The following is a 19,530-nucleotide window of genomic DNA, read 5'->3' on the forward strand; positions in this document are numbered from 1 at the left end:
TTCCTTCAATTCTAACCAGTTTCCCATTCCCTGCCGATGAAAAACATCCCCACAGCATGATGCTGCGACCACTATGCTTCACTGTGGGGATGGTGTTCTCGGGGTGATGAGAGGTGTTGGGTTTGGGCCAGACATTTTCCTTGAGGTTGGGGTGCAGGTTGTAATGCAACAAAATAGGAAAAAACACCAAGGGGGATGAATACTTTTGCAAGGCACTGTAGTTTCCATCCTCCTCTGGGTACATTGACTTCAATATAAAACTTAGGAGGCTCATGGTTCTCATCCCCTTCCATAGACTTACACAGTAACTTTGACAACTTCCGGAGGACGTCCTCCAACCTATCAGAGGTCTTGCAGCAAGAACTGATATGTTGTCCACCCAATAAAAGGGTCAGAGAATGAATCTAGAACTTAAAGCATAAGCTACAGCTAGCTAGCACTACACTGCATAAATGTGGTGAATAGTTGACTCAAAGAGAGAGAAAGACAATAGTTTAACAGTTTTGAACAAATACATTTCTTCAAAATGAAGGAGAAGCAAGAGAGAGAGAGAGAGAGAGAGAGAGAGAGCAAGTTTTTGTTATATGTATTATTTTTATTTTACTTTCACTTACTCAGCTAGAGAATGGAGCTAACAGCAGCCAGTTTAGCCTAAACAAACACCCGGATCAAATAGAGAGGGATGCTATGTTAGCTAGCTGGCTATGGCTATCCGACACTGGAACTCTTCCAAGTCAAGGTGAGCTTTTGGTTTTATTAATTTATGACCACCGGGGCCCTCCGGTGTAACTGCTAAACTGCTTGCTGACTGTATCCTGTACGGGTATGATTGTATCGGGTTTACTAACATGTTAGTTCTAGTAGCTATGTTGACTATGACGTTAGCTAATATGGTGACAACGATGTAGGCTGTGTGCAACAGCTACGGGTGTGAAGGTTTGACATGGAAAGGTTCTGTTGTTTGGTCACAGACAGCTGATGTGTTGTGCACTGAAGTCCACAAACGAAGGGAAAAAGTGAGAGGAGGAGAGCGCGCATAGATGCGAGAAGGAATTATACAACGAGCTAAGGGATCATGCTGTTTGTATGTGGCCGCTATGAAAGTGAACTAACTGTGTTTGCGGTGATCATGGTGAGTATTCATTCTGCCGATTCTGTTGAGAAAAAAAACGTTTCTTAAATGGAAGCAAACAACGTAATGGGGATAATCATCCCTGAATTTGTCCTATAGAAACTCTTGTTTGCAACTCCTAGACTAATGATTACACCCTGGATCAGCTAGATGCAGGCAAGAGTGTTTAAGGCGGTAGTGAATGTGTCATCTGGTATCCTAAACCTATCGATATTACATTGAGCTGAGTGAGTGGAATTTGAATAACAGTCATCCAATACGCTGTAATAGAAATAAGGCCTTGCTCGTAAAAACAATATTGTCCTCCCTCATGTTAAATGGCACCGACTGCCACTGGCACACACACATACACACACACACACACACACACATTTGTTTTACTATCCTTGTGGGGACAAAACAATTGATTCCCATTCAACATCCTATTTTCCCTAACAACGAACACTAACCCTTACCTTAACCCCAAACTCCTATCTCTAACCCTAAACCTAATTCCTAACCCTAACCCTAAACCTAACTCCTAACCCTAATCCTAAACCTAACTCCTAACCCTAATCCTAACCCTAACCCTAACTCCTATCTCTAACCCTAAACCTAACTCCTAACCCTAATCCTAAACTTAACTCCAAACCCTAATCCTAATCCTAAACCTAACCCCTAATTCTATCTTTAACCCTAATTGTAACCCTAAGCCTAAACCTAACCCCAAAGCCTAAAATAGCCTTTTTCTTTTGTGGGGACCGGCGAAATGTCCCCATTTGTCCGAATTACCCTTGTTTTACTATCCTTGTGAGGACTTCTAGTCCCCACAAGGATAGTAAAAACCAAAGTAAAACCAAACACACACACACACACACACACACACACACACAAACACACATACACACAGAGAACACTGTATTTGTCAGTCACCCACATTACGAACATAGTCTTTATACTTCAGGTAATGAATTAATGAGATGCCTGCTGTTTCCTTTTAGACCCCAATTTTGTTTCATTCTTCATAATTTAATGACTTAAAAAGGCATGTACAGCTTTACCAAAAATTGGTGTGAAATGTTCCTCTGGTCACTAGAAACAGTGTTTGTCCCTCGTCTAGACCAATGAAACAACACGTTGAAACTAGACGATGAGACAAGTCTCCACATGGTTACTTAGGTTTGTTATATCTGGCGCTTGTGTATTTGTTTTATGGGCCCAGCATTGGCTCTGATGCTTGCCATACGGACAAGGTTTGTGGCACTATCATGCAAATAATATTCAGAGAGTGGCTAGATAAACCTGTCTGGACAGAGATGTTACTTCTCTCCTCTAATGTACCCTGACATATCACCCCAGTAAACCGCTTTCTCATCAAAACCTAAGTCCCTCTAATGTACACCACTCACTGCAAAGGTACGTACAATACACTCCAGAACACTAACCTTACATAGCTCATAGCCATATTGAGCTTTAAAAAAAACAACAACAAAAAAACTACTGCATGTGGAGAACCCAAATGAAAAGATGCAGACAGCTTTGACTTCTAACCCCAGAGAACATTAGTTATCTGTTGTTGTGTGTGGTGTTCCAAGAGACTAGATCACTAGACACTAGAAGACCTCAAAACAAACACAGCTAAAGGATGTAGCTTTAGGAATAAGTCACAGACTCAACAAAGCATGGTAGAAGATATTAACAAATGTTCTGAATATCTCCCAGAGGAATAAACAAACATTAAAAAAACATGCCATTGTGGGGAAAGGGGTAACTGGAGCTGAAATGATCTTGTTCCTTTGGACGTCAGCCAACTGAATGTTGAGATGTAAAAAAAAAAATCAGATTTAAAAAAAACTTTATGGAAAAACACAAACCTGAAGACACACAGGCACATACACACACACAAACACGTGTACATTGTAATGTTGCAATATTGCTGTACTGTGTAATAAAAAAAATTGTATTGTAAATATGTTGTGGTAGAGTAGGTATGTAGTGGTGTAATAATATGTTGTATTGTAGATATGTAGTGGTAGAGTAGTGGTGTAATAATGTGTTGTATTGTAGATATGTAGTGGTAGAGTAGTGGTGTAATAATGTGTTGTATTGTAGATATGTAGTGGTAGAGTAGTGGTGTAAAAATGTGTTGTATTGTAGATATGTAGTGGTGTAATAATGTGTTGTATTGTAGATATGTAGTGGTGTAATAATGTGTTGTATTGTAGATATGTAGTGGTAGAGTAGTGGTGTAATAATGTGTTGTATTGTAGATATGTAGTGGTAGAGTAGTGGTGTAAAAATGTGTTGTATTGTAGATATGTAGTGGTGTATTAATGTGTTGTATTGTAGATATGTAGTGGTAGAGTAGTGGTGTAATAATGTGTTGTATTGTAGATATGTAGTGGTGTAATAATGTGTTGTATTGTAGATATGTAGTGGTAGAGTAGTGGTGTAATAATGTGTTGTATTGTAGATATGTAGTGGTAGAGTAGTGGTGTAATAATGTGTTGTATTGTAGATATGTAGTGGTAGAGTAGTGTGTAATAATGTGTTGTATTGTAGATATGTAGTGGTAGAGTAGTGTGTAATAATGTGTTGTATTGTAGATATGTAGTGGTGTAATAATGTGTTGTATTGTAGATATGTAGTGGTAGAGTAGTGTGTAATAATGTGTTGTATTGTAGATATGTAGTGGTAGAGTAGTGTGTAATAATGTGTTGTATTGTAGATATGTAGTGGTAGAGTAGTGTGTAATAAGGTGTTGTATGATGTACTGTTTTTATATTTTTTATTTGTTTGATGTAATTGCCTCAAAGGGAAATTTCACTGATAGACACAATTTGGGGTGTTTTCCAGTCTCCCTACATAATTATGAGTGATGAGAGGGTGTTTTAGACATACAGTAGTTATTCACTATAGCTATTTACTCAGGAAGGCAAATGACAAATGAGTAACTTGTTTAACTGTCGGTTTAAGCTCTCTTTTAACAGAGTCAGTGTTGTTCAGTACAGTACAATTTGGTGGTCGATTAGGACATAACGGGGCTTGCTAGAACCACTACAAGCCAAGCTAGTCAAGAATAGCTAGATAGCTAGCTTTGTTGTTTGCTATACCTAAAATGTACTGTAGTCTAAAGTTATAGTTAGCTAGCAAGCTAACTAGACCACGTGGACACCACAGAGCGGGCTGGTCCTCTGTAGCTCAATTGGTAGAGCATGGCGCTTGTAACGCCAAGGTAGTGGGTTCGATCCCCGTTACCACCCATACGTAAAAATTTATGCACACATGACTGTAAGCCGCTTTGGATAAAAACGTCTGCTAAATGGCATATTATTATTATTATTTTTATTAATTAGCCTAGCTAGCCTCAGTGCCTCTCATTATGAGCAAAACACACAATATGCCAGTATTTCCTTTGTAGAACTGTAGTTTTTATTATCAGCGTTAGAAGTTAAATTTTATTCTACTGTATGTATGTCATACATTGCCATAACTGTTCCTGCATTCTGCTGTGTAAAATCAGCTCGTTCTCCAGAGCAAATAAACTTTGTCTTGAATAAAAGCCATGTCTACTTACTTGCCATATTGACAGACTAATATACTGTTTTATTAAAACATGCTTACTTGCCAACAAATTCGTTTAAATTAAACACCAACTCCCTGCATCATTTGTTTTAGCAGTAAGATTTGAAGCTAGTTTATCTAAATACATTTCATGAATATCACAACGAATTGATCAAGACGTTGAAGTCAACACTTTATTGGTTTCTGATCCAGCTGGAATCATTTAGTCAATTGTCAGTACAATATGATATAAAACACTATTATACATGTAACAGGGTTATATTGGTGATTCCCCTTGCACACTTTATTGTTAAGCCAATGGGTTTTTGGTTTTGTCTTCCCTTCACCTATTCAACATGGCATCTTTTATTGGCTGGTTCGGCGTAGCTTGCTTACGAGGGAGGATGTTTCAGTTAGAATCGTCCCAGTGAACAAGCACCAAACCAGCGTGCGTCAGTGCAGAGTTGGATGGTGAGCCGTGCATTGCATGACGTGCAATTTTGTGCTGTTCCTATCAGAATTAAAGCTCCATGACTGGTGTTACAAGATGGAGTTTCGTGTTGATAATTGATTGTACACAACGCAAGAAGAGTACTGTTACATATACATATGTACACCAGCTAACAATTATCTATACCACAATGCAGTTGTGAGCATACGAGGCATTCTATATTATACTACAACATCAGTCTAAGTGAATATGGATGTTGTGTTAGTTGAAGACCTCAGGCAGGTTCCAGAATGTTCTTCAGCTGGTGAACCTCTTCTTGTGCTGGGTAATGGCTGCTGATTCAGCAAGCTGTGGTGATGTTGGAAGCAAAGCTTCTGGAAGGCTGGCTGGACCAGGGGCCTCATGTATCAATCTTGCGTACGCACGAAAACACGGCGTACGCCAGCTTTCACGTTCACGGTTAGATGTACTAACAGTGAAATTAACGTAAGAATGTGCGTTCTTCCACGTAAACTTCAGGCCTGGCGTACGTACATTTTTGTGATGTTTGTCCGTTGGCGACTCATAGAGGCAATAAAGTGAAGTGGCAAACATTACACTACGAACTGTTCTATCGCACCTGCCAGATATTGCTTATAATTTGTAATTGATAAATGATTTGCCATATTATTGTCACACGAGTCTTATTAGAATATTCTATTAATTATGCAATTAAGTAAGAACATATATAAAGGATGTGAAAATTAAAACAACCCGTCTAGCAATGGCAGCTTTGGCTTTATTCGAAGACATTTTCAATGGACAAATCCGGAGAGAACAAGTTTTTAGGGACCACGGTGATTTTCTGGCCCACGACGATGACTGGCTCATCAGCCGTTTCAGATTTCCAAGGGCTATACTCTTGGAGCTCTGCGCTGAGTTGGGTCCGAATTTGGAAAGAGAGACAGTGAGGAGCCACGCATTACCCGTTCCTTTACAGGTGCTTACTACACTTGGTTTCCTAGCAACCGGTTCTTTCCAAAGAGAACTGGCAGACCGCTCAGGAATAAGCCAGTCGTGTTTGAGCCGTGCAATGCCACCTGTATGGGACGGCATCATCCGCTTGTCTACCAGGTATATAACGTTCCCATACGATGCAGGTGACCAGCCAAACATCAAAGCGCAATTTGCAGCGATAGCCGGTTTTCCTAATGTAATCGGAGCGATCGACTGCACACATATTGCTATAAAGGCGCCATCTGAAGACGAATTTGCATATGTGAATCGGAAACATTTCCATTCAATAAATGTGCAGATTATATGTGATGCACAAATGCGCCTAACAAATATTGTGGCAAGGTGGCCTGGGTCAACCCATGATTCATATATCCTTACAAACAGCATGGTTGGGATGAGACTCCAAGCTGGCAGGGTGCGCGATGGGTGGCTACTTGGTAAGTTATGCATTTAAATGTATGGTTCTATCTAAAAGTAAAATGGTTGTGTCTGTAATTATTATTACTGCCCATCAGGAGACAGTGGTTATCCACTAAAGACGTGGCTGTTAACCCCCCTCACCAACCCACAAACTGACCGAGAGCGCAGATACAATGATGCCCATTCCCGCACTCGGTCAGTTGTGGAGCGGGCGATTGGGCAGCTGAAATGTCGGTGGCGCTGCCTTGACAGGACCGGGGGGATGCTGTTATACCGCCCTGACAAGGTTTGCCGCATCATACTGGCCTGTGGAGTGCTGCACAATGTCGCGCACAGGCATGGCATACCCCTTGGTGAGGTGGGGGCACCGCCAGATGACCCTGACCCAGGACCAGTATATGTGCAGCACAATCAACAAGCCATTCAGGCCCGTCAACGTGTAATTGCGACAATATAAATGGTACTCAGACACAAAGTTCATTTTTTGACCAATTCTTTTAATGAATGGCTTATTTCTGTGAGTGCGTCAGTGACATTTTTAAGGTGACTGTTCATTTCTTCAATGGCCCTAACAATTTGTTGTTGTGACTCCAGAACAGCATGCGTCAAGACACGGCCAGATGGACGGGCTTCAGCACTGGGGGGAACATTAGAGACACGGGAGACGCTGGACTGAATGGGCTCTGGCTGCTCAGGTGGTGCGGACTCTGAGTGCGTGCCAGTGGACGTTCCTGCGGTTCCTAAGTCCAATTAAACACAGGCACATCTTAACAGTAATTTGAGTCTGTTCCTTATTAATGGGTACACGCATTTGCAATAAAAGCAGTGGATACGTGAAATCTCTGGTGTACCTTTTGCTATATTGCATGCATTTTAAAATTAAACGGTGGCTGGCTATGTATATCAAAGTTAAGGAAATAAATCTGAGTCACCTTGCTGGCAGTCCTGTAGTATATCCGAGTCTCCTACATCAGCGGATACGATTCCAGAGATTAACGTGTCTCCTACAATAGAGGCAACTCTCTGATCAAAGGGTGCAAGTTCATCGGTCCCTGTACCACCGCCTGTTCTGCCCACACTTTGTCGGTGCGCAGCAGTTCTCCGCTTAACTTCCACCTTTATGTCTGACCATTTCTTCTTCAGTTCATTTACGGTGCGACTCTCAGATCCCACCGCGTTGACGGCATCAGACAAACTCGCCCACTCTTTTTTCTTTCTTTTGTTATTAATTCCAGAGGACAGATTTCCAAATAAAATATTTTTTCTTGTTTCTACCTCTGATAGTAGCACCTCTAATTCGTTTTCAGTGAAATTTCGTTTCTTGCTTGCTTTAGCCATGTTCTTGCAGGTTTCTTTTGCCAAATTGGACTAATTACCATATTTAAATTGATTTAATTGAGGGAGGAGACAGGGTGTGGTGTGGTGCTCGTGCATGTGCGCTCAATTTCGCGTTGATTGGGATGTACAAAGAGAATGTATGTGGAATGCTGCGTACGCAGAGATTCATACATCAGATTTTTTTGGTGCGTACGCACATTTATGGCTTTGTCCGTACGCAATGTTTTAGTATGAATTCAACGCAAGTCTTTGTACATGAGGCCCCAGCACGGCAGAGTTTAGCGTAGTTCAGTGTACGTGTTGCGCTCTTTCACCGAGTTGTAAAAGGAACAGAAATGGCCTACTCTTTAGTTGACTGGTGTAGCTGGCAAGGTAACTGTGCTGTGTAACTTAAAAAATAAAAAAAATAAAACGAAACTAGTGTTTATTTGCAGGTGCTGAGCTAGTATTGTAACTGATATGTAACGTCAGCTAATGTTTCATCCCCTCTCTCGACTGAGGTGAATGAATAAAGCTACGCTAGTGAGTAGCTACCACAGCCAGTTCAGCTCTAGCCTCCAGTTATCTGTCAGATAGCGATATGAGGTGGCTATTATTATTATCTAACAGCTGTAGTTTGTATGGACCTGTTTTATAACCTATGTTTTGTCATGTTTTAGAAGTAAATAAACTTGGCAAGTTTTCGCCAGTTGATGTACCATTAGAGAAAGAGATATGGCCAAAAGTTGGCTTACATTAGCTGTTAGTTTTGCCTCAATCAAACTAGACCTGAATCAAAATGATAAAACCATCGGCCAAACAATTAAAGATTTATATTCTGACATTTTTTCAGTGCAATGTGAGTTGTATTAGTCAGTATGTCAATGTAACGTTATTGATCTGTCAGTTTCCCTAGCTAATTCCCTACTTTTCACACTGACACATTAATAAACAGCTCTAACGTTACAGGCTTCACTGTCACGGTGCACAGTAGAGGTCTGGGAGGACCCATTACTTCATCCCGCTCCCACCCGCTACCACAGGAACTGGTCCCAAACCCAACCGCAGTCTCGCAATTTTATTTTAGGCGTATGTGACGCAGCTCACGTGCCAGCCATGGTCCCAGCAATTTCGTGCCCTATAGGCAATATCAAATGCACAAAAATAACTTAAGAAATAGGTTAAATGAAAAGAGATTCTCACATGGCCCTTACATTGTATTACTGGGCTATATCAGCCAATATGCTAGATGTAGTGTGAAGAGAGCAGAGTTGGAGAGACTTGCACTTTCTCTTGAGCTATTTTTTATAGGCTACCTTTTAGGAGTGGGAAGATTTTCAGACGGAGAAATATGGGTGATCAATATTTAGGCCTATTTCTAGGCAATGTAGTAAACTATAGCCTAATCATAGGCCCATATTGGAAGTACATTTCCTTGGAAATATAACTGTCCTATAGGATTTAGCCTACCTTAGTCCTATAGGATTTAGCCTACCTTTTAGGAGGACGATTTGCAGGCAGAGACAAATAAATGGGTAATCAATACTTATTAAAAATGAAAAGGTGCAATGTTTGCTCACAATAGTAACCTAACCTATGCTCACAATAGTAACCTAACCTATGCTCACCATAGTAACCTAACCTATGATCACCATAGTAACCTAACCTATGCTCACCATAGTAACCTAACCTATGCTCACCATAGTAACCTAACCTATGCTCACCATAGTAACCTAACCTATGATCACCATAGTAACCTAACCTATGCTCACCATAGTAACCTAACCTATGCTCACCATAGTAACCTAACCTATGATCACCATAGTAACCTAACCTATGCTCACCATAGTAACCTAACCTATGCTCACCATAGTAACCTAACCTATGATCACCATAGTAACCTAACATATGATCACCATAGTAACCTAACCTATGATCACCATAGTAACCTAACCTATGCTCACCATAGTAACCTAACCTATGCTCACCATAGTAACCTAACCTATGCTCACAATAGTAACCTAACCTATGTTCACCATAGTAACCTAACCTATGCTCACCATAGTAACCTAACCTATGCTCACCATAGTAACCTAACGTATGCTCACCATAGTAACCTAACCTATGCTCACCATAGTAACCTAACCTATGCTCACCATAGTAACATAACCTATGATCACCATAGTAACCTAACCTATGCTCACCATTGTATAATTTTTTGATTGCACTTCGACTCACGTTGGTTGAGCGCCCTCCACTTCTTTCCATAATCAATATTTATTTACAGACGCTGTAGTAAACTACAGTCTAATCATAATGAAGTTAACTTGAATATGAAATTAACTGCCAGGTGATTATACCACCCATGTAGGCAGCCTACTCTATTTCAATTAGACCACACATACAAGGCCCAGCTAGGAGAGGAGAGGCTACTGAAGTTGAAGCAGCGAATTCTGAGTGTGTGGAATAGTGTGAAAAAGAGGTGATTTTAATACAATAGGTAGACTAACGCACACAAAGCAGGAAGTCATCTGTCTGACTGTCTGCTCCCGCCCACAGCATGAAGAATGCCGACCGCTCTGCGATGACCCACAGGTCCCACAGGTGACAGGGGTCCCAGCAGGGTCAAGACAGCCAGGGAAGACCAGTCTAAGGAGCTCAGGTGAATTTTGCAGTAAATTCAGTGAATGACACAAAGTTCCATCTTGAATTGATGGGTAGACCTACAGTATCTACATATATATATATATATTTTTTTTCATTCCCACAATGTTTGGAATAAATGTCAAGTTATGTACAGTATCACTAGATTTTTTTTTTAAGATTAAGGGTATACTGTGCAACTTTCATTAGGTCTGGATGTCTTATATGGAATACTGTATGAAAACATGGCCACGTCAGGGGAGATAGCCAATCCCTAGCTGCTGTACTGCTCAGTCCTGGCCCTGGGGGTCTGCTGGGCTGCTCAGTCCTGGCCCTGGGGGTCTGCTGTACTGCTCAGTCCTGGCCCTGGGGGTCTGCTGGGCAGCTCAGTCCTGGCCCTGGGGGTCTGCTGGGCTGCTCAGTCCTGGCCCTGGGGGTCTGCTGGGCTGCTCAGTCCTGCCCCTGGGGGTCTGCTGTACTGCTCAGTCCTGGCCCTGGGGGTCTGCTGTACTGCTCAGTCCTGGCCCTGGGGGTCTGCTGGGCTGCTCAGTCCTGGCCCTGGGGGTCTGCTGGGCTGCTCAGTCCTGGCCCTGGGGGTCTGCTGTACTGTGGGTTTCCACTCTGGCGTTGGCCTAACACACCTGAAACCAATAACAAATGTTTCACTAAGATCCTAAAGCTGAGTGGGGTGTGTTGGGTTGGGGCGCTACAGGGCCGTGGACCCCTAGGGACAGGACAGGACAGGGTGACCCAGCTATATTGTGTGCAAGTAAAAAAATACCTCTACAGTTCTATTAGGCCTATGATATGAATTATATGGAGGGTGTACTGTTTCTGTGTGTTATTGTGTAGGTGTATTGTCATTCAACTTTTGTTTTCCAAACCTTTCCCTTGAGACATAACAAAAAAGATGGGAAGGAAGTTGTGTTGGGGAGAGAGTTGAGTTATTGACTAGTTATTGACTAGACTGGTGGGGGTCGGGGAGAGAGTTGAGTTATTGACTAGACCGGTGGGGGTCGGGGAGAGAGTTGAGTTATTGACTAGTTATTGACTAGACTGGTGGGGGTCGGGGAGAGAGTTGAGTTATTGACTAGTTATTGACTAGACCGGTGGGGGTCGGGGAGAGAGTTGAGGTATTGACTAGTTATTGACTAGACCGGTGGGGGTCGGGGAGAGAGTTGAGTTATTGACTAGTTATTGACTAGACTGGTGGGGGTCGGGGAGAGAGTTGAGTTATTGACTAGACCGGTGGGGGTCGGGGAGAGAGTTGAGTTATTGACTAGTTATTGACTAGACTGGTGGGGGTCGGGGAGAGAGTTGAGTTATTGACTAGACCGGTGGGGGTCGGGGAGAGAGTTGAGTTATTGACTAGTTATTGACTAGACTGGTGGGGGTCGGGGAGAGAGTTGAGTTATTGACTAGACCGGTGGGGGTCGGGGAGAGAGTTGAGGTATTGACTAGTTATTGACTAGACCGGTGGGGGTCGGGGAGAGAGTTGAGGTATTGACTAGTTATTGACTAGACCGGTGGGGGTCGGGGAGAGAGTTGAGGTATTGACTAGTTATTGACTAGACTGGTGGGGGTCGGGGAGAGAGTTGAGTTCTTGACTAGACTGGTGGGGGTCGGGCGTACAGGCAGCTTTGGGTGGCTGGTCTAGCTGAAATTTGAGATAGAGGATGTCTTAAAGACAATCAAAAGTTTATTTGTAAGGCTATCGGTTAAAGGTGCAACACAATATTGATTATTGATTATTATGGATCTAGTTCAGTCTTATCAGTCACTTAAACATATTTAATAATCTCTTACTTAGCTTGATGACTGTGGGCATTTTTGCTTACTTTTTGTTGTTCTAAATAGAGATGGCAAGAAGGGCCATTTGGCAAGAAATGTGCTTTAGATGCCCCAAGAAATGGGAGGACCCACAGATCCCCTGCCAAATGATGTCCCCCTCTGCAAATAGCACTGCTGGGTGATTTCAAAAGTCATAGTCAATCGATCAATAATATAATAATACTCTTAACAAAAATGTTTATTTTTAATTTACAATATTTAGAATCTATGAGAATAGAAAGGTTCTGAACTTTTGTGAAACATCACAGCACAGTAAAAAAACATATATGGCAAATTGAGAGATAGATGGGAGGGGTTTAGTGGAGCTGAAGGGTGGGACAAAAAAACAAACAAAAGATAACTATTGTAAAATATACTGTGTCCATAAAATGTACAGTGGCTTGCGAAAGTATTCACCCCCTTGGCATTTTTCCTATTTATAGCCTTACAACCTGGAATTTAAATGGGTATTTGGGGGTTTGTATCATTTGATTTACACAACATGCCTACCACTTTGAAGATGCAAAATTATTTTTTTTATGAAGCAAACAAGAAATAAGAGCAAAAAAAAACAGAAAACTTTGATTGTGCATAACTATCCCCCCCCCCCCCCAAAGGCAATACTTTGTAGAGCCACCTTCAGCAGCAATTACAGCTGCAAGTCTCTTGGGGTATGTCCCATTCTTCAAGGCAAAACTGCTCCAGCTCCTTCAAGTTGGATGGGTTCTGCTGGTGTACAGCAATCTTTAAGTCATACCACAGATTCTCAATTGGATTGAGGTCTGGGCTTTTACTAGGCCATTCCAACACATTTAAATGTTTCCCCTTAAACCACTCGAGTGTTTCTTTAGCAGTAAGCTTACGGTCATTGTCCTGCTGGAAGGTGAACATCCGTCCCAGTCTCAAATCTCTGGAAGACTGAAACAGGTTTCCCTCAAGAATTTCCCTGTATTTAGCGCCATCCATCATTCCTTCAATTCTGACCAGTTTCCCAGTCCCTGCCAATGTAAAACATCCCCACAGCATGATGCTGCCACCACCATGCTTCATTGTGGGGATGGTGTTCTCTGGGTGATGAGAGGTGTCGGGTTTGCGCCAGACATAGCGTTTTCCTTGATGGCCAAAAAGCTCAATTTTAGTCTCATCTGACCAGAGTACCTTCTTCCATATGTTTGGGGAGTCTCCCACATATCTTTTGGTGAACACCAAACATGTTTGCTTAATTTTTTCTTTAAGCAATGGCTTTTTTCTGGCCACTCTTCTGTAAAGCCCAGCTCTGTGGAGTGTACGGTTTAAAGTGGTCCTATGGACAGATACTCCAATCTCCGCTGTGGAGCTATGCAGCTCCTTCGGGGCTATCTTTGGTCTCTTTGTTGCCTCTCTGATTACAGCCCTCCTTGCCTGGTCCGTGAGTTTTGGTGGGCGGCTCTCTCTTAGCAGGTTTGTTGTGGTGCCATATTCTTTCAATTTTTTAATAATGGATTTAATGGTGCTCCGTGGGATGTTCAAAGTTTCAGATATTTTTTTATAATCCAACCCTGATCTGTACTTCTCCACAACTTTGTCCCTGACCTGTTTGGAGAGCATGGTGCCGCTTGCTTGGTGGTGCCCCTTGCTTAGTGGTGTTGCAGACTCTGGGGCCTTTCAGAACAGGTGTATAAATACTGAGATCATGTGACAGATCATGTGACACTTAGATTGCACACAGGTAGACTTAATTTAACTAATTATGTGACTTCTGAAGATAATTGGTTGCACCAGATTATATTTAGGGGCTTCATAGCAAAGGTGGTGAATACATACGCACGCACCACTTTTCTGTTATTAATTTTTTTGAATTTCTTGAAACAAGTTTTTTTTTCATTTCACTTCACCAATTTGGACTATTTTGTGTACGTCCAATACATGAAATCCAAATAAAAATCCATTTAAATTACAGGTTGTAATGCAACAAAATAGGAAAAACGCCAAGGAGGATGAATACTTTTGCAAGGCACTGTACCTTCGAACCATCACATTTAAATATTTTGTGGAAATGTGTAAATCACAAGTCATGTTTAGTCAGGGTAATGAATACTGTTTAGTCAGGGTAATGAATACTGTTTAGTCAGGGTAATGAATACTGTTTAGTCAGGGTAATGAATACTGTTTAGTCAGGGTAATGAATACTGTTTAGTCAGGGTAATGAATACTGTTTAGTCAGGGTAATGAATAGTGTTTAGTCAGGGTAATGAATAGTGTTTAGTCAGGGTAATGAATACTGTTTAGTCAGGGTAATGAATACTGTTTAGTCAGGGTAATGAATAGTGTTTAGTCAGGGTAATGAATAGTGTTTAGTCAGGGTAATGAATACTGTTTAGTCAGGGTAATGAATACTGTTTAGTCAGGGTAATGAATACTGTTTAGTCAGGGTAATGAATACTGTTTAGTCAGGGTAATGAATAGTGTTTAGTCAGGGTAATGAATACTGTTTAGTCAGGGTAATGAATACTTTTGCAAGGCACTAGTATGCTGTAAGCTGGAAGTAGAAGCGTAAGTGTTGTTGTCCATTTAGGGGATGGACGGTAGGGTTAGCGGAAAATAATAATGGAAAATATATTTAAAAAAAATAAAAAATATATATATATATATATATATATATATATGTATATACACTACTGGTCAACATTTTTAGAACACATACTCATTCAAGGGTTTTTCTTTATTTTTACTATTTTGGCAATGCAAATAGTCCGGGTAGCCATGATTAGCTGTTCAGGAGTCTTATAGCTTGGGGGTAGAAGCTGTTAAGAAGCCTTTTAGAACTAGACTTGGCGCTACGGTACCGCTTGCCGTGCGGTAGCAGAGAGAACATTCTATGACCAGGGTAGCTGGAGTCTTTGACAATTTTTAGGGCCTTCCTCTGACACCGCCTGGTATAGAGGTCCTGGATGGCAGGAAACTAGGCCCCAGTGATGTACTGGGCCGTACGCAATACCCTCTGTAGTGCCTTGCGGTCGGAGGCCGAGCAGTTGCCATACCATGCTGTGATGCAATCATTCATGATGCTCTCGATGGTGCAGGTGTAGTTTTTTCTTTGAGGATCTGAGGACCCATGCCAAATCTTTTCAGTCTCCTGAGGCGGAATAAGCTTTGTCGTGCCCTCTTCACGACTGTCTTGGTGTGTTTGGACCATGATAGTTTGTTGGTGATGTGGACACCAAGGAACTTTAAGCTCTCAACATGTTCCACTACAGCCCTGTCAATGAGAATGGGGGTGTGCTCAGTCCTCTTTTATTTCCTGTAGTCCACAATCATCTTCTTTGTCTTGATCACATTGAGGGAGAGGTTGTTATCCTGGCACCACACTGCCAGGTCTCTGACCTCCTCCCTATAGGCTGTCTCATCGTTGTCGGTGATCAGGCCTACCACTGTTGTGTCATCGGCAAACTTAATGATGGTGTTGGAGTTGTGCCTGGCCATGCAGTCATGGGTGAACAGGGAGTACAGGAGGAGACTGAGCACGCAGCCCTGAGGGGCCCCCGTGTTGAGGATCAGCATGGCAGATGTGTTGTTACCTACCCTTACCACTTGGGGGCGGCCAGTCAGGAAGTCCAGGATCCAATTGCAGAGGGAGGTGTTTAGTCCCAGGGTCCTTAACTTAGTGATGAGCTTTGAGGGCACTATGGTGTTGAATGCTTAGCTGTAGTCAATGAATAGCATTCTCACGTAGGTGTTCCTCTTGTCCAGGTGGGAAAGGGCAGTGTGGAGTGCAATAGAGATTGCATCATCTGTGGATCTGTTGGAGTGGTATGCAAATTAGGGTGGGTCTAGGGTTTCTGGGATAATGGTGTTGATGTGAGCCATGACCAGCCTTTCAAAGCACTTCATGGCTCGGTCGGTAGTCGGTAGTCATTTAGACAGGTTATCTTAGTGTTCTTGGGCACAGGGACTATGGTGGTCTGCTTGAAACATGTTGGTATTACAGACTCAGTCAGGGACATATTCAAAATGTCAGTGAAGACACTTGCCAGTTGCTCAGCGCATGCTTAGAGTACACGTCCTGGTAATCCGTCTGACCCTACGGCCTTGTGAATGTTGATTTGCTTAAAAGTCTTACTCACATCGACCACGGAGAGCGTGATCACATAGTCATCCGGAACATCTGATGTTCTCATGCATGCTTCAGTGTTGCTTGCCTCGAAGCGAGGCACATCATAAGTTCCCTTTACACTGCTCTATTCCTCTGGTGACTGAAGTACCATTCACACTGCTCTATTCCTCTGGTGACTGAAGTTCCCTTTACACTGCTCTATTCCTCTAGTGACTGAAGTTCCCTTTGCACTGCTCTATTCCTCTGGTGACTGAAGTACCCTTCACACTGCTCTATGTCTTCCTGTGGCTCCTTGCCATTAATAATAGCAGCACATCTTTGTCATTAATAACAGCAGCACATCTTTGTAATTAGTAACAGCAGCACATCTTTGTCATTAGTAACAGCAACACATCTTTGTCATTAGTAACAGCAGCACATCTTTGTCATTAGTAACAGCAGCACATCTTTGTCATTAGTAACATCAGCACATCTTTGTCATTAGTAACAGCAGCACATCTTTGTCATTAGTAACAGCAGCACATCTTTGTCATTAGTAACAGCAGCACATCTTTGTCATTAGTAACAGCAGCACATCTTTGTCATTAGTAACAGCAGCACATCTTTGTCATTAGTAACAGCAGCACATCTTTGTCATTAGTAATAGCAGCACATCCTAAGACCCTGAGAGTGCTCCCTCCTCTCTGAAGTGTCATGTGACATCTACAGCTCATCTCTTATTCCCAGGAGCTTCAACTTGTTAGCACTGAAGTCCCTTTCTCTCATCTTCTTATTAGCACTGAAGTCCCTTTCTCTCCTGTTCTTATTAGCACTGAGGCCCCTTTCTCTCCTGTTCTTATTAGCACTGAGGCCCCTTTCTCTCCTGTTCTTATTAGCACTGAGGCCCCTTTCTCTCCTGTTCTTATTAGCACTGAGGTCACATTCTCTCATCTTTTTCCTGCCCTGATGTTCAATGGTGTGTACTGTAGCCTACCTGTATGGTGCTATCTAGCTAAAAGCTCAGTTAAAATCTCTACGAGGGTCCAGATGTTACGCTAAGTAGTGGCGAGGTAAATTAATTTCCTTTATATTAGATATGCTCTGTGGAATGTGGTGCTCCTCGGCAGGTTAAGTATTTTTCCTGGTTTTCAGCGTATTACTTTATTTTACTATTTTAGAACCGTTAGTCATCTTTGGGGGAGAGAGAACTGTGAGTGAGTGAGTGAGTGAGTGAGTGAGTGAGTGAGAGAGAGAGAGAGAGAGAGAGAGAGAGAGAGAGAGAGAGAGAGAGAGAGAGAGAGAGAGAGAGGGGAGATAGAGGGAGGTGTGATACTCTATGTGAAGTTGGTGCTAATACTTTATGCATGGAAAATGAAAAGTTCTCATGCGAGCTTGAATTTTCCGGCGGAGTGAACCCTTTCTGTTTGTGCTGCATCCATTTCAGGATTTTTTTTCTCTCAAACTCAGAACATTTGACTCTACTCTTTCACTTTGCAGCATACAAGTGGAAAAACAGGTACGGTGGTTGTAGAATATCTGGACCAGAGGACCTGTCATGGCTGCTAGTATGTCTGGACCAGAGGAACTCACCGACCTAATAACTAGAGGTAACCTAAAGTAACCTACAACCCAGAGACTTCCCATGTCAGTTTACAGGATCAGAGAAACACTTTTTGTCCCCTTGACACCCAGTTTCATCCACAACACTGTCAGTAAACAGTAGCTGCAGTCCTCCCTGGCCTGAGCGCTGTGTTTTTGAACTGATCAAGTACAACCCAATTTGCAAATAAAACACAAAACCAGTGGTGTAACTGCAGCAACAGAATTATGCCATATGGTGCCATATTTTAGCTGTCAGTCAAACTCTGCAAAATGAAACTAAACCTTAGGTTTACGCAATAATTCCGATTAAACGTACATTTTGGCATTCATTCCCGAGTGGTTAAGTTAAGGGTTAAGGATTGGGAAAGGCTTAAAACAAAAACAAAAACGTAAAGCACTTGGGATTGATCACGTGACCCTCTGGGCCGGAGTCTGCGGCTTAAGCGACCGTCCATCATCCCCACCCACAACGCCCTAGCAAGCTGCAAGCCTACGAGATGGTAATAGGTGGTCACGTTGCCCCTAGTGGACGGTACAGCTTCCACATTTCGTTAGGTCCGAACATAATCTGGTACATGGAGAATCTGAACCTCATGGCATACTCCATAAGAGAATGGACTGAGTACGGCAGACATGGTCCATTGTGAATATACAGGTGTGGTACAGAACTCACTGTCACCAGACTCACCCCCGACCATTATGCCAGTCTTCCTCTCTGTTCCTCTGTTTCTCTGTTTCCCTCCCTCCCTCCCTCCCTCCTCTACTCTCCCCCTCTACCCTTCCACCTCCATACAACCATACCAACAGACAATCACTCCCATTATAGAGTACGACTGGCAGCGTGTCACTGTTCCTGCCCTGATACAAACAGATAGGACCTATCGCTGTTGTTGTCCTGTGACGGACAGGTCTCTTGATGAGTCAGAGGCCAATCACGGGTGACATAAGAGGTGGGCAGAGCAAACTCTGTCTTCTTTTCAATGGCACCACTCTAAGTAAACACTTTCTCACCACTGACATTCAAATTGCAAGAAGTGTGTCGTAAAAAGTCCTGGAACATGCTAGAAAAAAAGGCTTGGTTCCTTGACCTGAGTTTGAAATGGAAAAATGAAATCCATTAAAGCTCAGGGGAGAGAATTTCAGAGCAAAAAGCCAAGCTTTCAAGGTTAAGAAAAAATATGTGACTTTCTTCACAGCAGAAAGGGAAAAGATAGTAGCTGTCTGTGTCAAGGATTTTAAACGATCACATATTTTTTAGTTTTAGTCCAGTGAGAGTTGGTCAAACCACAGGCAAAAAGGGATGTAGTGTGTGTGTGTGTGAAGATGGAGGCGTGAAAAGATATGTGTGTATGCTAATTACAGCAGGAACCTGCCAGTACATGTCCGTCCCAGAAAAGCCTTAGAACAGTCTTCTTTCACGACACCAGCAAGCGTAATCACCACATAAAAAACATCCCTTCATTTTCACAGCTCGATCTCAGGAGAGCAATGCCCCAATCACAGAGCACAACAGACAAACAAGCC

This window comes from Coregonus lavaretus (assembly GCF_964263955.1).
Source record: "Coregonus lavaretus genome assembly, chromosome: 16".
In the NCBI taxonomy this organism is placed as follows: Eukaryota; Metazoa; Chordata; class Actinopteri; order Salmoniformes; family Salmonidae; genus Coregonus; species Coregonus lavaretus.